Source organism: Macrobrachium nipponense, chromosome 1, assembly GCF_015104395.2.
Source record: "Macrobrachium nipponense isolate FS-2020 chromosome 1, ASM1510439v2, whole genome shotgun sequence".
Taxonomy (NCBI): Eukaryota; Metazoa; Arthropoda; class Malacostraca; order Decapoda; family Palaemonidae; genus Macrobrachium; species Macrobrachium nipponense.
This window is the reverse complement of record NC_087200.1, coordinates 74,719,715-74,741,911: the sequence shown is the minus strand read 5'-3', so window position 1 is coordinate 74,741,911 and position 22,197 is coordinate 74,719,715. Positions and strand designations below refer to the sequence as shown.

Sequence of the window (22,197 nt, the reverse complement as noted above, 5' to 3'; positions counted from 1 at the left end):
CCCCACTGGCCTATCTCCCTCACTTAGGCCCTCGCTTTCTGTGTCGTCATTGGCGACAAAACTAAACGATAACTCCTCCTCCTCCTCCTCCTCCTCCTCAGATTCCCCCTCATAAGCACAAAAACCACTAAACTCCAACTCACTTTCAGCCTGTGACCCTCGCACGGACATTGGGGGCAAATATTCATCATCACTAACATTGGGAGTGATGTCCTCGTCACTAGATGACCAACCGCCATCAAAATGAGAACTTGCGGCATGCTCCCGATCAAGCTCTAACAAGTAATCGTCAATGTCCGTTGGTTCGAGGCCTCCCAAATGCCTACGAATGCCCCTCAGGACACCCCGATGCTTCCTAGGGATTATAAAAGGCACACGAGACTCACGTTGTGGTGCTTGAACACTTCCGGCAGCACAAGGCAGCATGGAACGGCGTTTAGGAGCGAGGTCATCTTGGGTGCTTGGTCCCTTGCCAGCATCCAAGTCCAAAAATACATCACACACATCCCGAAAGGTAAAACACGTCTTTCGCGCTCCATACGATGTTCAAACATCTCTATGTACGTCTTGTACCACCACAAATACTCAAAGTCTCGCAAAAGTTCAGCAAAATACGATTGTGGCAAAAGATCGCTCTCGGATAACGCGTCGCTGATGCTTGCTGGTGCGAGAAGAAGGTATTTCGCGCGTGCGCACCTCAGTAACGCTTGTAAACAAAACAACAGCTTGATCTGTGAGCTCCCAGCATCCCTCAAGGTGCGTGATTCAAAACTTTTTGCCTGGTAGGCCTATAACTATTTTTCCGCAAAATGAAAAAAAAAACTATTTTGCGTTGACGTACAATACGTCGGTTCGGCACCCGACAGACAATTGTTGTCGACATTTAATACGTTCAATCAGCATTAAAGGGTCAAAAGAGGTCGGTCGATTCTCAAAACTGATAAAAGCTACAACCACGGGTTGTTTTTCTGTTGTATTCTACATGAAATTACAAAAATTACGATAAAGTGACAAAAGAACTTCTGAGATGTGTCGCTGATGCTTTTTATTGTGCGCCTGGGTAACGCTTGTAAACAAAACAAAAGCTTGATTCGTGAACTCCCAGCATCCCTCAAGGCGAGCGATTTAAATTTTTCGCAAACTAGGCCTATAACTATTTTTCTGCAAATATTTAAAATAAACTTTTTGTAGTTGCTGTATCATATGTCAATTAAGCACCCGACAGACAATTTTAGTTGACGTACAGTAGTACCTCGAGATACGAAATTAATCCGTTCTGAAGCGCCTTTCGTATCATGAGGTTTTCGTATCTAGGACCACATTTTACATGTAAAATGGCTAATCCGTTCCAAGCCCTCCAAAAACACCCCAGTAAATTTCATAATAAAGGTAAATTGACCTATAAACAATGAAATACTACAACAATTTGGACCATTCAATACGTAACTTAACCCAAGTTAAAAACAACGCCGACTGGACGTATTTTAACGTCGACATTTTTCTCTCTAGGGCGCCCGACTGGACGTATTTTACGTCGACATACAAAAGTTTTTCTAAAAAATTGCGCGGAAAAATACTTATAGGCCTACCAGCCGAAAACTTTTGAATCACGCGCCTTGGGGGATGCTGGGAGTTCACGGATCAAGGTGTTGTTTTGTTTACAATCGTTACGCAGGCGCGAAAGTGCGAATTTCTTTCTTGCCGCACTAAAAAGTATCGGTGACACATCTCGGAAATTATTTCGTCACTTTGACATAATTTTTGTACCATTTAAATTAGCCGTTACATAAAGTTTTATATATGAAAAATATGCGCATTTTTATGTAGAATACAACCAAAAAATACTCATGATTGTAGCTTTTATCAGTTTTGAGATATTTTCATATAAATACCTAAAAAAACGATAATTGGCCAAAAAATTTCAAAACCTTCGGCGTCAACTTTGACTCTAACCGAAATGGTTTGAAAAACGGCAATTGTAAGCTAACACACTTATATTTTAGTAATATTCAATCATGTACCTCCAATTTGCAACAAATTGGAAGTCTCTACCACAATATTTCGATTTATGGTGGATTTATGAAAAAAAGTTTTCCTTACGTCCGCGCGGAAACTCTTCCGAAAAAAATCATACGTGCGATTGTGGTAATGTTTGCACCATTTTAAATTAGCCATTACATAATGTTTTATATATGGAAATCTGTGCAATTTCATGCACAATACAACTAAAAACAACCCATGGTTGTAGCTTTTATCAGTTTCGAAATATTTTCATATAAAAAATGATAAGTGACACATTTTCAACCTCCAGTCAACTTTGACTCTACCGAAATGGTCGAAAAACGCAATTATAAGCTAAAACTCTTATATTCTAGTAATATTCAATCATTTACCTTAATTTTGCAACAAATTGGAAGTCTCTAGCACAATATTTCGATTTATGGTGAATGTACGCAATTTCATGTAGAATACAACTAAAAATAGTTGAAGGTTGCAGCTTTTCTCATTTTCAAAATATTTGCATATAAATCACGATAAATAGAAAAAAAAACCACGTTTGGTCAACTTTGACTCTACCGAAATGGTCGAAAAACGCAATTGTAATCTAAAACTCTTACAGTCTAGTAATATTCAGTCATTTATCTTCATCTTGAAACAAATTCGAAGTCTCTAGCACAATATTTAGAATTATGGTGAATTAAAAAAAAAAAAAAAAAAAAAAAAACTTTCTTTCCCTCAGCGCGCAGATTCTCCCCCGCAAATCTCCTAAATGCGTACGTCGCATTCTCGGAATATTTGCTCCCTTTCATATTAGGCATTTCATAGAGTTTTATATATGCAAATGTGCGCAATTTCATGTAGAATAAAACAAAAAATATTTGAAGGTTGTAGCTTTTCTAATTTCCGAAATAATTGTATATAAAAAAATATATTCGACATTTGGTCAACTTTAAACAAATCGTCAGATATGGTCGAAACCTGCAATTGTAAGCTAATACTCTTACAGTATAGTAATATTCAATCATTTGTCTTCATTTTGAAACAAATTGGAAGTCTCTAGGACAATATTTAGATTTATGGAAAATTTTTTTAAAATATTTTATGTCAGAGCATTACGAATTCATGCATCATTTTGTGATAATATTTTCTCTGTGTGGCTTTTATCGTTTTACAATGTGTTATATACCATAATGATCGCAATTTAGTGTACATTAAAACGAAAAACAAATTAACTTGTTACCTTTAACCGTTTTGCGCATAGCGCGATTTGAATACAATTATATGTGAAATTTTGTTTTCGCGCTATCATATATCACATTATTTATATATGAAATGATAATTTTTTTCATTTCTCATGGTTGCATACTAAACTTCAGGCAATGACAAAATAAGGAGCCAAAAATGAACTCTTAATCTTGAAAACCAAGCGCGCTGTGGTTTTTTGAAAAAAATATTTTTTCCGCTTCCACGCTCACTCCGAGACCCCTCGGCACACGGAAGACGATTTTTAATATACCCTTCGGTGTTTAAGGGTTAATAATAAAAATGCAAAACCTGTAAATAAAGTGTATATTAGTGTACAAGAAATATTATTACTGTAACGTAAAATGTGGAAGCTTACCTTTCGAGTGAGGCTATCTCCGAAAGTGGCGGCAGAGGAGGAGGACAAACGGCAGATACGTACACTTAACTTTACGAAACACATAAAAAAATGTCAGAAAAACAAACTAAACTTTACAAAACATATTAACAAAACTCTAACACTTAACTTTACAAAAAACTTAAAATAAAATTTTTGTCTTTTTTTTATTTTTACATTTCTTTTTACTTTTTCATTCTTTACATAATTTCTATTTGTGTCTTCAACCACCCGAACGGGATGCCAGTCCGTTACGGAATTTTTCGAACCACCCATAGAGAAGCCTTGAACTCTGGGGTTGCCGTTGATGTCCCCTCTCTGCTGTCGTCTTCGGCTTGGGCAATCAAATCACCGAAAATAGGGCTGGCCTTCTGGCAGATTACCGTCTCGGTTATCGTATCGCCATCGATTTCTTTGTCCTCGATCCATACAAGAAGCAGCCTTTCCATTTCATTATGCACATGACTCCTCTTTTTGGAAAAAATAGTCACGCCCTTGGAAGGTGTAGCTGTTTTGATGGCTTCCTTCTGCTTAAGGATGGTGCCTATCGTCGACAGATTTCGGCCGTATTCCTTAGCGATCACACTCAACCGCAAGCCAGCTTCATGCTTTTTTATTATCTCCATCTTTGTCTCCATAGAAAGCATTCTCTTCTTTCTGTGAACTTCAGCAACTTTCTTGGGACCCATGACTATATGTACTGTACGTAATTAAGTTACGTATGTAGTACGTATAGTAATTAGGTTCTCACAACACGATAAAGTAGCACAACGAAATCACTAACGAATTTACGATACTAAACGAAATCGTTGGACCAAACAAATGCCGCATGCGTACGATAAAGCTTTGGGTGCGAAGTGGCTGAGCGAAGGCACGCCACCACGTAAGATGCATGATGGGAGGGATGCTGTCCAATAGGAGAGAAGGATCTCATGGCTTGGCTAGCAGCAGGAACCAATGGGAGAGCAGGAGGATGGTGGCGAGTCTACTAGAACTAAGATGGCGGCTCGGACTTTCAGAAACCTTTCTGTATATAGAGCAGTAAAATTTTTCGTGTCAGCTTTCGTATCTCGAGTTTTTCGTAAGTTGAGTCTTTCGTATCTCGAGGTACCACTGTATATAATACGTCCAGTCGGCTTTTAAGGGTTAATAATCACAGGGCAGTGGCGAAGGCTTTGTCCAGTGACAAGACTCCAGGATAGCTGTGGTAAATGAATATGATTCCCTGCAGGGGAACAGTACTCACACTCAAAGACCAATATCACAGCATGCTACGAGTCACAGGTACAATACCAAGATTAGGATAACCAACACAAAGAGATATCCAACCATCTACTGCTGTAATCACTATTACCACTATTAGCTGTAATAGAAACACAATATGATTTAAAATAATAAGGATACTCCCCTCGCTTCCAAGGGCACTGCCCTCCAAAATGAGAGATCCCCCAGACACCAACACCACACACCCTCTCCTCTATCTTCATCCGGTAGCTAGCGAAAGGACGAAAGAGAAGAGGAATTACCAGAAGAAATAAAGGACAAACCTCCAAAGTTCCCCTTGGTAATTTCCAAAGCGTAGGTGTAAATTTCGGATGTATAAAAGTCTTGTCCTAATGTTAAAAGGCAAAAATATGTACTAATAAAGATGTTGGCATACCCTTGCACAAAGTAGAAAGGTAGCTATCAAGGCTATCACAAAAATTGGGTTAGCATATTAATTATTAAAGTCAATTAATTATTGATATCAGAGACAGTATATACATATTTATTCAAAATAATAAATTAATGATCCCACTGGGAAAATGATTAACGGCTAGTCAGCAAGAGCTCACAAACATATGTCTTCACTGGAAGACGGCCGAAAGCAAAGTGGAGTGCTTACATCTGGGCAGGCAGGCCTACCCGCCTACCAGACAGCAGTTACTGCCTAACCAACTTGTTCAAGAATTTAACAGCCATAATTCCAGCCTGCGCTGAAAGTAATTCCTTATGTAAAAGACCGAGGGTTTGTATATCGTGTAGGAACAAACTATGGATTTTAATAAAGAAAATGGTCACTCACTTACTTTTACTTAGTTTCAATGACTGTAGACCTCCAGTTCATGCTTGGTTAAGGCATCCATACACCTCAAGATTAGTGCACATTCTTACCCTATAAAGAAAAAAAACATACTGTAGTAATATACTATATGTACACAAGTAATAAAGAGCATTAGAATCGAGCCAGTGGAGAAACTAGCTCCCCTTACTTAAATGGCATGATCAATAAAAATCTAAAATTTTACATCAAAACTGTCAAACAAATTTAGGCCACACCTAATGAGGCATGATCAATATAAATCTAATAAAACCAAGTCAAACAAATTTAGAGTAAAAAACTAATCTTTCTTAAAACCGGAACTTAGAAAAATGAAGTTTTCATAATAAAACTAATATTGTAATACTTACCTGCACACTGAATTAGCCCTAATCCCAATTAGCCTGAACAGCTCTTAATTACCCATCCCAATAGTGGGAATTTTTAACAGCCAGTGTTATCAATACTGCAGGTAGAAAACTTTCCTTTGAGTTTCCATCACAATTGGTTGGCAACGCTGCCGCAGGTGTGTCGTTACTCTTACCTTCCTCAATTGCTTATATGGTTTCAAATTGATGTGGGGAATGGAGGGTGGGAGGCATTAAGGTGTTCAGGTGAGTATTGCAATAAGTTTCATTATGAAAACTTTATATTGCAATACACCACATGAACTAGCCCGATTATCAACACTTAAGAGGAGGCATCAATTCTCTTGCCTGCCTCTTCACTACCAGAGAGATGGTAACTCAGTAAACTAATCTATTTAATAAAATGGAAAAGTAAAATCCACAATAATATGCCTGTTTGACCAAGATCAATCGATTTAATACCATTACAGGCAGTCCCCGGGTTACTACGGGGGTTCCGTTCTTGAGACGCGTCGTAAGCCGAAAATCGTTGTAAGCCGGATTATCGTCAAAATCCTAAGAAAAATGATATTGTTATGATACAATAAAGTTTCATACATACTTACCTGGCAGATAATATACATAGCTATCGGACTCCGTCATCGCCGACAGAAATTCAAATTTCGCGGCACTCGCTACAGGTAGGTCAGGTGATCTACCGCCCTGCTCTGGGTGGCAGGACTAGGAACCATTCCCGTTTTCTAATCAGATTCTCTCTTCCACCTGTCTCCTGCGGGGAGGCTGGGTGGGTCTTCAATCGTATATATCTGCCAGGTAAGTATGTATGAAACTTTATTGTATCATAACAATATCATTTTCATACATTCAACTTACCTGTCAGATATATACATAGCTGATTGACACCCTTTGGTGGAGGGCAAGAGACAGCTAACTTACTGACTAGACAGGTAAACAACATATGTTGTAGGTATTAATAGACCTTGGTTCCTACCTTTATTAGATGGAAGACTTCGTGGCTACTGCCCAGGAGTCTGCTTCACCTCAAGAGCCTTAGCGAGATAGTGATCTGCGGCCAAGAGTTCTTGTGGGTCTGTCGATGGGGTCTCATCCACTTACTCGGCAGAGCCTAACTGGCATTTGTCAATGGGTGCTAATCCGCTTATATGACAACACGCCTTCTTTAAGGAGCACACAACCGATCCCGATCACCCGATCCTAACCCGTGTTAGTTCTAAGATTGCCAAGAGTCATCCCCAAACTCTTAGCAAACAACCAAAAACTCGATAATCACATACAAAATTAAAAAAAAAAAAATTTTGTACCCCTCTAAAAGTCAGTTGTCACTCGATCTCCTAATGAAGAGAAGTGAAGGCCGCCAGTGCGGCATCTGACACTCCCATGCACAGGAAATACAAGAACACATCCGACAAGAGGGTTACGTACATATATTTAAGGATCGGTGCTCTCTCCTTTACCCAGAACCGTCTGTGCTGACACAAACGGACCTAGAGAAAAAACATTTCTCATACGTAACTCGCACATCTTTTAAGTAATGAGATGCAAAATACTGAGTTGCATCTCCAAAAGGTTGCATCCAGAATATTTTTAAGTGACATATTTCTTTGGAATGCAATAGACATCGCGATTGCCCTTACCTCATGAGCTCTTACTCTTAATAGATTAAAAGAGTCATCTGGGCAGTTCTTATGAGCCTCGGTAATGACACTTCTAACAAAGAAGGCCAAAGCATTTTTAGACATAGGTCTCTTGGGGTCCTTCACCGAGCACCATAGACCATGTTGTGAACCTCCCAACTGCTTCTTTCTGTCCAGATAGAATTTCAGTGCTCTAACTGGACAAAGTGATCTTTCTATTTCTCTGCCCACTAGGCTAGTAAGTCCTTTTACCTCGAAGCTCCTGGGCCAGGGATTCGAAGGATTTCATTTTTGGCAAGAAAAAGAGTCTGGAATGAACAAATTGCAGAATCTTTTTTGAAGCCAACTCGTGATTCAAGGGCGTGCAACTCGCTGACCCTTTTAGCCGTGGCAAGAGATAGCAGAAATATACACTTTCTAGTGATATCCCGGAATGAAGCCGTATGAGGTGGTTCGAACTTCTCGGAGGACAGAAATTTCAAGACCACATCCAAGTTCCAGCTTGGAACCTTAGGTTCTACTGACTTCGATGTTTCAAAGGAGCGAATGAGGTCGTGCAAATCTTTATCATTCGTCAAATCTAATCCCCTGTTTCTGAAGACTGCTGAAAGCATACTTCTGTACCCCTTAATAGTTGGTACAGAGAGATGCGACTTTTCCCTCAGGAAAAGAAGGAAATCCGCAATTTCGGTTACAGAGGTATTGGAAGAGGACAGCTTCTTCGACCTGCACCAGTTTCTGAAAACTTCCCACTTCGATTGGTACACTCGCCTAGTAGATGTTCTGCGGGCTCTAGCAATTGCGCTTGCCGCTTTGCGAGAAAACCCTCTCGCTCTGACAAGTCTTTCGATAGTCGAAAGGCAGTCAGAGCAAGAGCGGGTAGATTTTGATGGTACCTCTCGAAGTGGGGTTGTTTGAGCAGATCTATCCTGTTTGGAAGAGATCTGGGAAAGTCCACTGTCCACTCCATCACCTCTGTGAACCAAATTCGGGATGGCCAATATGGGGCTATCAGAGTCATCTTGGTTCCCTTCGAGCCACAAACTTTTCTGACTACTTCCCCCACTATCTTAAAAGGGGAAAAAGCGTACACATCTAGCCCTGACCAGTCCAGGAGAAGGGCGTCTATTGCATAAGCCCTGGGATCTTCCACTAGGGCGCAAAATGTATCTATCCTTTTGGAGAGAAACGTGCGAAAGATCTACCTGCGTTTTTTCCCCAAGATACCAAAGGCTCTGACAGACTTCCGAGTGGAGGGTCCATTCTGTAGGAAGGACCTGGAACCTCCTGCTCAGTCTGTCCGCTCTCAAGTTCCTCTCCCCTTGGACGAATCTTGTTAGGAGAACCATGTTCCTTTGATTCGCCCAAATCAGCAGATCTCTTGCTAGTTCGTATAGGGCAAGAGAGTGAGTTCCTCCTTGTTTTTTGACATAAGCCAGAGCGGTTGTATTGTCGGAGTTTATCTATATTACTAGGTCTCTGACTATGTGCTCGCTCTTTAGCGCGAGGTGAATTGCAAATAGCTCCTTGCAATTTATGTGCCATGACACCTGCTCTTCCGACCAGGTGCCTGACACTTCTTTGGACCCTAAGGTCGCACCCCAACCTGTCTCCGACGCGTCTGAGAACAATGTGAGGTTTGGGTTCCGTACTTCCAAGGATACTCCTTTGTTTTCTTCTAAGGGGGTCAACCACCACCTTAACCCTCTTACACCGAAGCCCTAAAAATCAAAACCTCTCCTGTATGCCGGCGCCGGTTTGGAGTGAGCGCGGAAGCGGAAAAAATAATTTTTTCAAAAAACCTCAGCGCGCTTAGTTTTAAAGATTAAGAGTTCATTTTGGCTCATTTTTTGTCATTGCCTGAAGTTTAGTATGCAATCCGCAGAAATGAAAAATGATATCATTATCATATGTAAATAATGCGATATATGGTAGCAAAAAAAAAAAAAATTCATAGATAATTTTATTCAAATCACGCTGTGCAAAAAAACGGTCAAAGCTAACGAGTTACTTTTTTTTCGTTGTATCGTACACTAAATTCCAATCATTTTGATTATATAATACATAGTAAACAATAAAAGCAACACCGGAAAAATATTATCACAAAATTATGTACGAATTCGTAACGCGCGGACGTAAAAAAATGTTATTTTAAAAAATTCACCGTAATTCTAAATATTGTTCTAGAGACTTCCAATTTGTTTCAAATTATGACAAATGACTGAATATTACGATACTGTAAGAGTTTTAGATTAAAATTGCAGATTTCAACCATTTCGGACGAGTTAAATTTGACTGAATGTCGAAATTTTATATATTTTTTTTTATATGCACATATTTCGGAGATGGAAAAAGCTACAACCTTCAATTATTTTTTATTGTATTCTTCATAAATTTGCGCACATTTTGATATATGGAACTCTATAAAAACGGGCTTAATATGGAAAAGGAGCAAATATTAGGATAATGCGATGTAGTATTTCGGAGACTTGCGGCCGCAAATCGGCGCGCGGAGTGAAGGTAAATATATTTTTCAAAAATTCACCATAATTCACAATATTGTTCTAGAGACTTCAAATTTGTTTCAAAATGAAGAAAAATGACGGAATATTTCTAGGCCGTAAGAGTTTGAGCTTACAATTGCGTTTTTCAACTATTTCGGTAGAGTTAAATGTGACCGAACGTGGTTTTTTTTCTATTTATCGGGATTTATATGCAAATATTTCGAAAAAAGAGAAAAGCTACAACCTTCAATCATTTTAGTTGTATTCTACATGATATTGCGCACATTTTCATATATAAAACTTTATGTAACAGCTAATTTTAAATGGTGCAAACATTTCGACAATCGCACAAAAAAAAATTCTGATTTTTTCGGAAGAGTTACCGCGCGGACGTAAGGAAAGTTTTTTTTTTTTTTCATAAATTCACCATAAATCGAAATATTGTGCTAGAGACTTCCAAGTCGTTGCAAAATGAGGTAAATGATTGAATATTACTAGAATATAATAGTTTTAGCTTACAATTGCGTTTTTCGACCATTTCGGTAGGAGTCAAAGTTGACGAAAGTTGAAATTTTTGCACTTAACGTTATTTATATGAAAATATTTCGACTGATAAAAGCTACAACCATGGTTGTTTTTTGTTGTATTGTGCATGGAACTGCACACATTTCCATATATAAAACTTTATGTAACGGCTAATTAAAGGTGCAAACATTAGGACAATCGCACGAAAAAATTTATCAGAAGAGTTATCGCACGAACGTAAGTTAAAAGTTAAAGTTTTTTTCATAAATTCACCATAAAATCGAAATATTGTGCTAGAGACGTCCAATTTGTTACAAAATGAAGGCAAATGATTGAATATTACTATAATATAAGAATTTTAGCTTACAATTGGCGTTCTCGACCATTTCGGTAGAGTCAAAGTTTTGACCGAAGGTTGAAATTTTGGCACTTATCGTTATTTATATGAAAATATTTTAAAAACTAAAACGATAAAAGCTACAATCATGAGTATTTTTTTGTTGTATTTTACATAAAATTGCGCACATTTCATATGTAATACTTCATGTAAAGGATAATTTAAAATGGTGCAAAAATTATGTCAAAGTGACGAAATAATTTTTGAGATGTGTCACTGATACTTTTTAGTGCGATAAGAAAGAAATTCGCGCTTGCGCGCCTGCGTAGCGATTGTAAACAAAACAACGCCTTGATCCGTGAACTCCCAGCATCCCCCAAGGCGCGTGATTCAAAAGTTTTCGGCTGGTAGGCCTTTAAGTATTTTTCCGCGAATTTATAAAAAAAACTTTTTTTGAGCCGACGTATGATACGTCCAATCGGCATACGGGAGACATTTTGACTCGACGTTTAATACATCCAATCGGCGTAAGAGAGTTAATTGATCGTTTCAAACATACTCACCTGGTAGTTATATATATAGCTTACGTCCCTGACGTCAACGGCAGAAATTCAAAACACCTGACTACCCAATCGCCGATTGGGTAGTCAGGTGCACCACCTGTGCGCCCTCTACCCAGGTACGTAGAACCGTTCCAACTATTCCTCAGATCTTCCCTGCCGCCGCATCGGTGACATCGTTGGAAGTTCGCTCGCTTGGCCCTTGTTTCTTCACAGATATTTGGGGAAGTACACTTTGGCTTTGGCTTTCGCTTGTTGGGTACATGTGGATCATCTTAATAATGATGATGGATCATAATGAATGATGATAAGAATAGTTTGATTTAGATTATTATTGCTTTGACTCTTGCTTATCCTTGATCTCTCTTTTGCATTTTCCAAACAATGTCTGACTCTGCTTCGAGAGTAAGAATGTGGGTGAAAGGATATAATTCTCGGCTTGCTAAAACCTCAATAGATCCTTATTCTATCTATATCAGTTAAGAATAGTCGTAAGAGGCAAGAGTGGTGAGTTGGATGATATGAGAAAAAATGTTTTCTTTTACCTGAATGTGACTGGATATTATTGCTATGTGCAAAAGCTTGAAAATAATAATAAGATCACGAGAGCGAAGAGTAGTATGTCTCGCTCTCCTAAAAATATTTCAAGTGATCATATTGATCCTGCTTCCATAGTAATAGTTCCTATTCCCCCTACTGATACAGGTGTTTGTCCAACTTTAGAGGACACAATAACGACCATTCAAGCCCTTAGTAAAGGCCCCTGTAGAAACAGGGAGAAATCATGGTCGAATGTGAGAGATCTTAAAATCACAAGTTACAGTGTTAAAATCAATGCAAGTGTAAGTGCCGTGGAGGGTGCGACCGCTTGGACCTGTCGTGCTCCTCGACCTAGACCTCTTCCTAGCTCACCAACCCCTGTGAGAAGGAAAGTCGACCGACGAAGGGAGGCGAGAGGCTTTAGCTCCCGAGCGGCTGTCCCCTCGAGCATACCTGTTGACGATCCCCAGGACGCTCCTCCTCGCCATTGGAAAGGCGAGGTTAAAGTGTTTTATTCGTCGTCTGACGACGCCGTACTCAGACGAGGCTGGACGCTAGGCTTCATGGCTGGACGCCAAGACGCCAAGCGTCGAGAATTGTAGGCTGCAACTCCGGATCTCTTTGTTTTCGGATACTTGCTCTCCTGCCAATATAAGACGCAAGATGTCGCACAGGCGGCCGTCACCTTTGGCAGGAGGTAAGGAAGTATCGGATGAAGGGAGACTTTCGGTGCTTGCTCTCCTACCAAACTAAGACGCAAGATGTCGCACAGGCGGCCATCGTCTTTTGATAGGAGGAAAGGAAGTATCGGACGATTGGATGCCTTCAGTTCATTCTCCAACCCCTCCTGCGGCGTGACATTCGTCTTCAGGAGTTTCGTCTCTAGCCGAACACGATGGAGAGAGAGATACTGAGTTTTAGGCTTTCCCCAACTGTCCCCAGCAGCAGGAAGCAGTCTCCAAATCGGTCTTCAGCCCCCGGGGAGGATCGCTGGACCGCAGTTTTTAAGGAAGCTGTCTACACTCGGTCGTTCAGCCCCTGGGGGGTGGATTCGCTGGACCGTAGTTTTTCCTTACTTCAAGATTTGCAGCAGAAGCTCTCCTCTTTAATGCAATCTTATCAAGACCCCTTAAAAGACAGACATCCAGTAGAGCAGGACGCCAAGCGTCAAGAACTGCCAGGATGTAGTCATTGTAGCAGCCAGGCGTCGAGAAAAGTGTGCTACAACTCCTGAACGCTTCTCTTTCGACTCCGAAGCTTGCTCTCCTACCAAGCTAAGACGCAAGATGTCGCACAGGCGGCCGTCGTCATTGATAGGAGGAAAGGAAGTATCGGACGATTGGATGCCTTCAGTTCATTCTCCAGCTCCTCCTGCGGTTTGGCATTCGTCTTCAGGACGTTCGCCTCTAGCCGAACAGGATGAAGAGAGTGATATTGATGTTGCGGCTTCCCTAGTCTGTCCCCCAGCAGCAGGAAGCATTCTCCAAATCGGTCTTCAGCCCCTGGTGGATCGCTGGACCGCAAATTTTCCTTACTGCAAGACTTGCAGCAGAAGCTCTCCTCATTAATGCAGTCTTATCAGCCTGCTACAAGCAAGACAGCATACGTCAAAAGCTGGGACGAAATGCTGGACGCCAGGACTTAAAACGTCAAGGTTCTCGGCACCTAGACGACAGACGTCAATATTCTGGGCAACAGGACGCCGAGCGTCAATAACCTGGATGCCAGGACGTCAGGCGTTGAGATTCTGGACTCCAGGACGCCAGGCATCAAGATGCTGGAAGCCAGCTGGACGCCAGGACGACAGGCGTCAAGATGCTGGAAGCCAGCTGGACGCCAGGACGACAGGCGTCAAGAGGCTGGACGCCAGGACGACAGGCGTCAAGAGGCTGGACGCCAGGACGCCAGGCGTCAAGAGGCTGGACGCCAGGACGCCAGCGTCAAGAGGCTGGACGCCAGGACGCCAGGCGTCAAGAGGCTGGACGCCAGGACGCCAGGCGTCAAGAGGCTGGACGCCAGGACGACAGGCGTCAAGAGGCTGGACGCCAGGACGACAGGCGTCAAGAGGCTGGACGCCAGGACACCAGGCGTCAAGAGGCTGGACGCCAGGACGCCAGGACGCCAGGCGTCAAGAGGCTGGACGCCAGGACACCAGGCGTCAAGATTCTGGAAGCCAGCTGGACGCCAGGCGTCAAGAGGCTGGACGCCAAGATGCCGAACGTCAAGTATTTGAACAGCAGGACGCCAAATGTCATGAAGTTCTACACCAGGAAGCCGAGAGTCAGGATTCTCGACGCCAGGACACTGGCAGGTGTCAAGAAGATTCTTCGGAAGCACCGACGAAGCATGACATCGCTACGTCGGTTATGGGTCGATCAGAAGAAGGGAAGGATGACCCCCCTCCCTCTCCTTTTTGCCCGATGAAAGATTTTTCTGACGAAGAGAATCAGAGAGATCTACAGCCTTTGTCAGGCTTGAAAAGACTTATGAAAGTTTTTCACGGAACTTTTTCCGGAAAACTTTGTTCCAGCTGCCCCTCATTCCCCACCTTCAGAGTTCACTCGAGAGAAGGCAACTGAGAAGTCCGACTTTACAAAGATGGTGTTATCACGCTCTCCGAAGAGAGCGTTGAAAATTAGGAAAGAAGGGATGTATACGAAGAGAGACCAAGGAAAGACAGCTTTCTCATTTCCTCCAGCCAGATTAGCATCCAGATCTAGCATCTGGTATGATACTGGAGAGGCTCTCGGTCTGGGAATTCCCGCGTCTTCCCAGGGGACTTCTTGAGTCTTGTGGACTCTTCTCGTCGGACGGCCATGGGAAAGACGAAGGTTTTTTTTTTTTGGTTACCTTTGAAATGGACCACCTCCTCAAAAAGTTTTTTTTTTTAGAGCTTTTCGAGGTATTTAATTTTCTTAGACTGGACTCTGTGATCTTTGGGGAAGAAAATAGAAACCTTCAAGTCTGCTGATACAGAAGAGCTTGTTCACCTGATGTCTTGTATTGACAAAGCTCTTCGAGACGGGTCGAACGAACTAGCGGCTTCTTTCTCTGCGGGATCCTGAAGTAAAGAATCCAAATGTGTTCTTTCCTTTCGAATGGGGTCACACCCATTCAAAATGCGTAACTGCTGTTTGCATTGGACCTGTTTTATGCGCTCTTTCAGCACAAGAGTTGGTGAATTAGGTCCACTCTGCCTTAGCCCAAAAGGCCACGCAGGACTTAATATCGAGAATCTCCGATAATTGTTTTTTTTTTTACGATAATCGGGTACCTCGCTGAATGCTCGAATTCCTGGAATTTCTAGCGTTTGCAAGAAGAATTACTACTGAAGTAAAGAATATCTCTCAGTAGACGACCAACCCTGGAATACAAAAGCGAACATCCAGTTTGGCTTGAATTTTCGTCTTGGGGTTTTCTGTTTTTCACTTTTGAAGCTTTCCTTAAGGGAAGACTTCTCCTTCACTCTCTTGGCTAGAGAAGGAAGGGTTTAGATTTCCAATCCTTATTCTCATTCCTCGAAGGGAAAAGAATTTAGGGTGGAAGTCGTTGTACAGAAATCTACAAATATACGTCGTATATTACCCTCGAGACATGATTCTGTTAAACAGTTGAATTGTCCGGGGGGTAGTCGCATACCGTAGTTTATTTCTACGGTTTGTGACCGGGAGACTAATATCCTAATAAAACTGCAACTCGGGACTGTCTACATCCCAGGAGTTACCAGTTTCGATTTTTAAGATACTAATGGTATGGTCATGACAACACCACCTCAGTTTTTGTATTTACCGAAATTCATTTCCTTTAAATATAATTGCTCGAGCATAAGAGATTCCTTTTTTAACGCTCGATTATTCTAGCCGAACGCATTCCTTCAAGGAACAGATTCCTGGCAACTCAGGATAGCTAGAGAGCAAGGACTAACTGAGTAGGGTACAGAAGACACCCCAGTACTAGCTGGCTCTCCGTGGTGCACGCTTGTGATATATGTCTCTCCCCTACAATCATTGACTACCGAATTTTTTCTCTGTCCAACAATATCAGGCTTAGGTCTCTGATTAACAAGGATTCTTGCATATATGAATGACACCTTCTACATCCCCTTGGATATTGCGAGAACTTTCAACAGAGATATATATTCTAGACTTTTTCATCTTTATGTTTACCGCACGGTAACAGAAGTCTTTACTAGTCTACCACTGCATCGCATTGCGGGAATGCAGAATGTTTTTCTTCAAACATCTGAGTTTGTCTTTATAATATCTTTTATTCGGAGGGGTGCAATTGTTCATTGTTCACCCCGAATTGTCAGATATATACGGAAGACATAGCCTGCTTCCCGACCTTCCAGCTCTACTTCCATATGATCAGCCCACGACCACGAGAAGTAGTACTTCCCTGTGTTTTTTCATTACTGGAAATCGCTCCGCTTTCATTACAACAACAACTTACAACAATGAAATAGCTGTTAGCGTTTTCAGTCCTTTGTAAGCACAGGTTCAGAATCTTGAGAATCCTTCTCTCGATTCGGCTGTGAAGACGTAGGTTGCATACACTTTCCACCTTAGTCTTCAATGAAACAGTGTTGTTTTCTTCTTAGCTGAGATTCAACTACTATGAGAATATCTTGCCATTAAGGACCTCGGTCTCTAGAAAGCAATTGACTTTCGCCTATTGGGCACATGCCTTAAGAGAATCATCACCTCGCCGTCCAGCATCAGTGACAAAAAATAGACAATTTGTATGGTCTCTTGGCATAACCCTTTAAAAGGCAAAGATCACGTGACTTTCTCGGATGCTTAGACTACTTGCCTCACAACGCAGTCAATTGGCAGCTGTCAGAGCGCCCAAGTCAGTTAACGGTCTACGCTGTGGAGTTAGTAGGTTGTTCCAAAACAATCATTACTTAATCCTAATAGATTGTCCCAGTATCCATACCATGGACACCCCCATGGAGTGTCGCTGTCTTATGTCCTATCCATTGCCGAGAAGAAGAATCTTCGCTGCAATAGGATAGGAGAATAAGAGACTCTTTGCTGCAGACTTTAAAAGAAGTCGTAACGTTACAACCTCAACCATTAAGCGATACATAACCAGGTTCACAAATGTCTTCAATGACAGGAACTTAAACATGTCTGAATATAAAGATCTCCAAGACCTTCTCAGATCCTTCGACTCTACTAAGGCGAGACTACAGTCCCCTCCAGCATGGAATCTGGACGTAGTCCTGAAGTTTCTCATGAGTGATAGGTTCGAACCTTTATAGGACCTCACCATGAAAACTCTCTTCTTAGTTAGTCTAGCAACAACGAAAAGATTCAGCTAAATGCCTTCAGCAAAGCTGTAGGTTTCAGACAGGGCAATGCTATCTGCTCTCTACAAGCGGGGTTTTCTGATGAAGAACGAACGCCCTTCTCAGCTCTGGACCAAATAGTTCTAGATTCCAAACCTGTCTGATCTCTCAGGTAAGGAAGTAGAGAGAGTTCTTTGTCCGGTAAGGGCCCTGAGGCATTATCTGGAAAGAACGAAGCATTTACGTGACCATTCAGAGGAACTTTGGTGTTCTGTCAAAAAGCCCTCTCTGCAAATGTCAAAGAATGCGCTATCCTTTTTTTTATAAGGCATTTAATCAAGGAAGCACATTCAGTATGTAATGAAGTGGATCTCAGGCTACTGAAAAGTGAAGACTCATGAGGTTAGGGCCGATGCAACCTCTGTAGCTTTTAATCAGAATAGATCCCTTCAAAATATCCTGGACGCAACCTTTTGGAGAAGCAAATCAGTGGTTGCGACGCACTATGTGGGGCAAGTGCAAACTCTGTATGAAGACTGCTACGCGTTGGGACAGTTCGTAGCAGCTCATCCAGTAATGGGACAAGGGTCTACCCCTGAAATCCCATAACCCAATACCCTTGTTCTTACCTTGGGACTATTGGTATTTTGTGGTTGTGGAGACTGGACGCAGTCTCCCATAATCATTGATCCTTAGTCAGGTGGTCAACTTGTTCCTTGGTAGCGCCCGGAACAAGGGTATTGTAGGGAGTCTAGTCACATAGAAGTTTAACCGGTTGACAGTCTCCAAGAGGTCTTCAGCCCCCTGAGTGGATCGCTGGATCATCATAAGGAAAGCAGACATAATGAATCAGGATATCATTGAAGTCAGCTTCCTTAACAGGTACGAACCCGTAAGTTTGTTTTGATTAACTCTTATGTCAGTTCCAACGATGATAGCTGTCTCTGACCCTCCACCAAAGGTGTCAATCAGCTATATATATAACTACCAGGTGAGTTAGATGTTTGAAAATGTTATTTTCATGATAAAATAAATTTTTGAACATTAACTCACCTGGTATCTTATATATAAATTAAAGTTCCCACCCCCCTCCCCTGCACCTCTAGAGACTATGGGCATGGAAGATCTGAGGAATAGTTGGAACCGTTCTACGTACCTGGGTAGAGGGCGCACAGGTGGTGGACCTGACTACCCAATCGGCGATTGCCGCGAGTTTTGAATTTCTGCCGTGACGTCAGGGACGTAAGCTATATATATAACTACCAGGTGAGTATGTTCAAAAATTTTTTTTATCATGAAAATAACATTTTATTTCCGATGGGATTGGAAACGTGTTCGAGAGCTGTCCTGTCTTCCAACTCCAACTGCTTCTCAGGAAGAACTGAAGCGGACGGAGATGTAGTCTTCCTAAAGGAAAGAACTGTTCGAGCGAGGAAAGGGTCCCCAGAAGGCTCAACCATTCCCTCGCTGAAGTACGCTCTTTCTCTAAGAAGCTCAATACTGTGGCACAGCCTTTCCTTATTCTCTCTTGAGACGGAAATACTCGAAAACCCCGAGAATCCATCTGAATCCCCAGATAGACTACGTTCTGGCTGGGGACCATCTGAGATTTCTCGAGGTTCACGATTAATCCTAATCTCTTCGTCAATTCCTGGATTGTTGACAGATCCTCCAAACACTGCTTTCGAGACCTGGCCCTGATGAGCCAGTCGTCCAGGTATAGGGAGACGTTTATCCCTTTCATGTGTAGATGTTTTGATACATTTTTCATCAAGTCTGTAAAGACTTGGGAAGCCGGAGATAGGCCGAAACACAGGGCCCTGAACTGATAGATCCTTCCCTCGAACATGAAACGAAGGAATTTCCTCGACGAATGGTGAATGGGGACGTGGAAATATGCGTCTTGAAGATCTAGGGACGCCATCCAATCTCCTTGACGGAGAGCTGCAAGTACTGAGGCAGACGTTTCCATGCTGAACTTCTGTTGTTCTACGAATTTGTTCAGCGAGCTTACATCCAGTACTGGTCTCCATCCCCCCCGAGGCTTTCGCTACGAGAAACAAGCGATTGTAAAACCCCGGGGAGCTGTGATCCAGTACCAGTTCTATTGCTCTTTTGTCCCACATCTGTTCCACCATCTGACGAAGAGTATCCATCAGAACAGGGTCCCTGTATCTGGCGGACAGTTCCCTCGGTGATGTTGTCAAGGGGGGCCTGTCCTTGAATGGGATATAATAACCCTTCCTGATTATTGACATCGACCAAGGATCGGATCCTATGTCTTTCCCATGCTCCCGCAAAGAACTGTAACTGGCTCCTACAGGTGTCTGGAGGAAAGAGTTCTCATTTTCCCTTCTCTCCGTTGTCTTCCTTCTGGCGATGGATCTAGCCTGAGGGCCTCCTCGAAAGGGCTGCTGTTGCCGAGTTGGCCTAGTAGCTTTCTTTTCCTCACTGGCCACAGGCCTATTCTTCCTTGAGGATTGTCTTAGAAGATCTTGAGTGGCCTTCTCAGTTAGTGAATGAGCAATGTCTCTCACCAACTGAGAAGGAAATAAATGTTCTGAGAGAGGCGCAAACAATAAAGCGGATCTCTGCGAAGGAGAGACGGCCTTAGTGAGAAAAGCACTATGAACCGCCCTCTTCTTTAGTATTCCCGCACCAAAGAGGGAGCATACTTCCGCCGATCCATCTTGAACCGCCTTATCAATGCATGCAAGGATGCTATGTAAGGTTTTGGGGTTTAGTTGTTACTTTTCATGGGACTTCTTAGCAATAACCCCAAGGGACAAATCCAGGAAATTAAAAACTTCTAAAGTGTGGAAAAGTCCCTTGAGGAGATGATCCATTTCCAAAAGACCCCATGTTGCTTTAGCTGAATTTAAGGCGTGTCTCCTCGAAGAGTCTACGAGACTCGAGAAGTCTGACTCAGCTGAAACGGGCAGAGACAATCCCATATTCTCTCCCGTTTCGTACCATATGCCTCTCCTACCCGATAGTTTAGCGGGAGGCATGCAAAAGACTGTCCTTCCTAACTCCTTCTTTGTCTTGATCCAGGAGTCAAGAGATTGTAGGGCCCTTTTCATAGATATGGCCGGCTTCATTTTCAGGAAAGATGAAGACTTGTGCGCTTTCGTGCTAGAAAAAAGAGCGCGCGGAGAAGGAGGAGCGGCTGGAGTCAAGGCATCTCCATATTCTTCTAAGAGAAGAGAAGAAAGAACTTTATAATTTGAAAGTTTTTCCTTGTTAGTGATTTCGTCCTCTGAGACGTCTTCTAAAATAGGCTCAGAAGGAGAAGGCTCTCTTCTCTCATCTGTCTCCTCCTTTGATCTCTTCCTTTCCGAAGAAGAAGCACTTCTATTAGGAGAGGGACTAAGAGTAACTCTCTCTCTACATCTAACATTAGGCGAGTCGTGCATAACCGTTTTACTCCTTGTAGACTCCTGATGGATATCAAGCTCTTCATGAGGAGAATGCGCCTGGCGTTTAGCAGGAGTATCTCGCTGAGAATACTCCTGGTGCCTGGTAGGAGTATCGTGTTTGGAATACTCCTGGAGCCTGGCAGGGGCAACACTCTTCGAATACTCCTGGCATCTGGTAGGCGCATCGCGCTCCGAATACTCCTGGCGCCTGGGAGGAGTATCGAAATCAGAGTACTCCTGTCGCCTGGCAGGCGCATCTCTTTCCGAATACTCCTGAAGTTTGGTAGGAATATCACACATGGAAGGCGCATTCCGTTTGACAAGTACATTGCGCCTAGCAGGCGCTTTACTCCTATCAGGAGATCCCTCTTCTCCATTTGGATCTTGTTGCTTGGATGAAGTTCCAGTCCTTGAACGGTCTACAGGAAACTCAGGCTCTTTGCGCCTACTTGGCGCCTGGCTCCTGGTTGGCGCCAGACGCTTGGCAGGAGTTACTTCCTTTTCCACTTCTCTCCTGCCTAACGCACCGCTTCCCCCAGAGATGGTCGCCTGTGCGACACCTCCCCTGGTAGGTTCGTTGTGCCTGACAGGAGATCGGTATTTGGATCTCTTAATCGGAAGCCTATCATCCTTCTTACGAGTAGGCTCTTTAGAAAGCACTCCTACCAAAGAAGCTAATTGCTCCTGTACATTCATCAAAATTCTCTTGGTCGAAGGCTCATTCGAATCAGGAGAGGGAGATCTGGAAGGCGCTCGAGGATCTCTTACAGTCCAAGGATCCAACTGCTTCCTAGCCTTCTTTATTACCGAAGGCGCATCCTTCGTTCAGAGAAGCGCTCGGGGCTAGAATTGAGCTCAGGTTCTTTCCAATTCCGTTTCAGCGGACGTGAAAGCTTAGACTCCTTCCATCCTCTTCTCGGAGAAGGCGAACTAGATGACGAAAAGCACTCTCGTAGGACGCTTTTCCTATAGCTGTCCCTGGCAGTCTGAGATGTAATAGATTCTGCCGAAGGGACGCCTGATTGTTGGGGATTCTCCACGACCCCCGTACGGCTTTTGACTTTCCTTCTCCTCTGGGCCAGGGAGCTTCTCTTACCTTCCAATGCTGCCATTTTTTCCTGCATTTTCTGAAGGGAAGCTCTGAGTTCCGCCATTTCTGAGGCAGAATCAGAGGGGTTAACAACTTGTGAACGGGCTGAAATAGAATGGGCATAATTATCAGAAGAAGAAGCTACTGAACTAGATAAAAGTTCATGGAGTCTAGACATTTTGGCTT

At 42.6% G+C, this 22,197-nt stretch overlaps 1 long non-coding RNA gene across 1 annotated transcript in view; it reads right to left on the bottom strand.

The window, feature by feature from the left end:
* LOC135220213 (uncharacterized) overlaps positions 1-22,197 on the bottom strand; it is a 169,920-nt gene that overhangs the window by 93,790 nt on the left and 53,933 nt on the right. Inside the window, exon 2 of the long non-coding RNA XR_010315606.1 lies at positions 5,710-5,795. This is a non-coding gene — a long non-coding RNA (uncharacterized LOC135220213). The remainder of the gene's footprint in view (positions 1-5,709; positions 5,796-22,197) is intronic.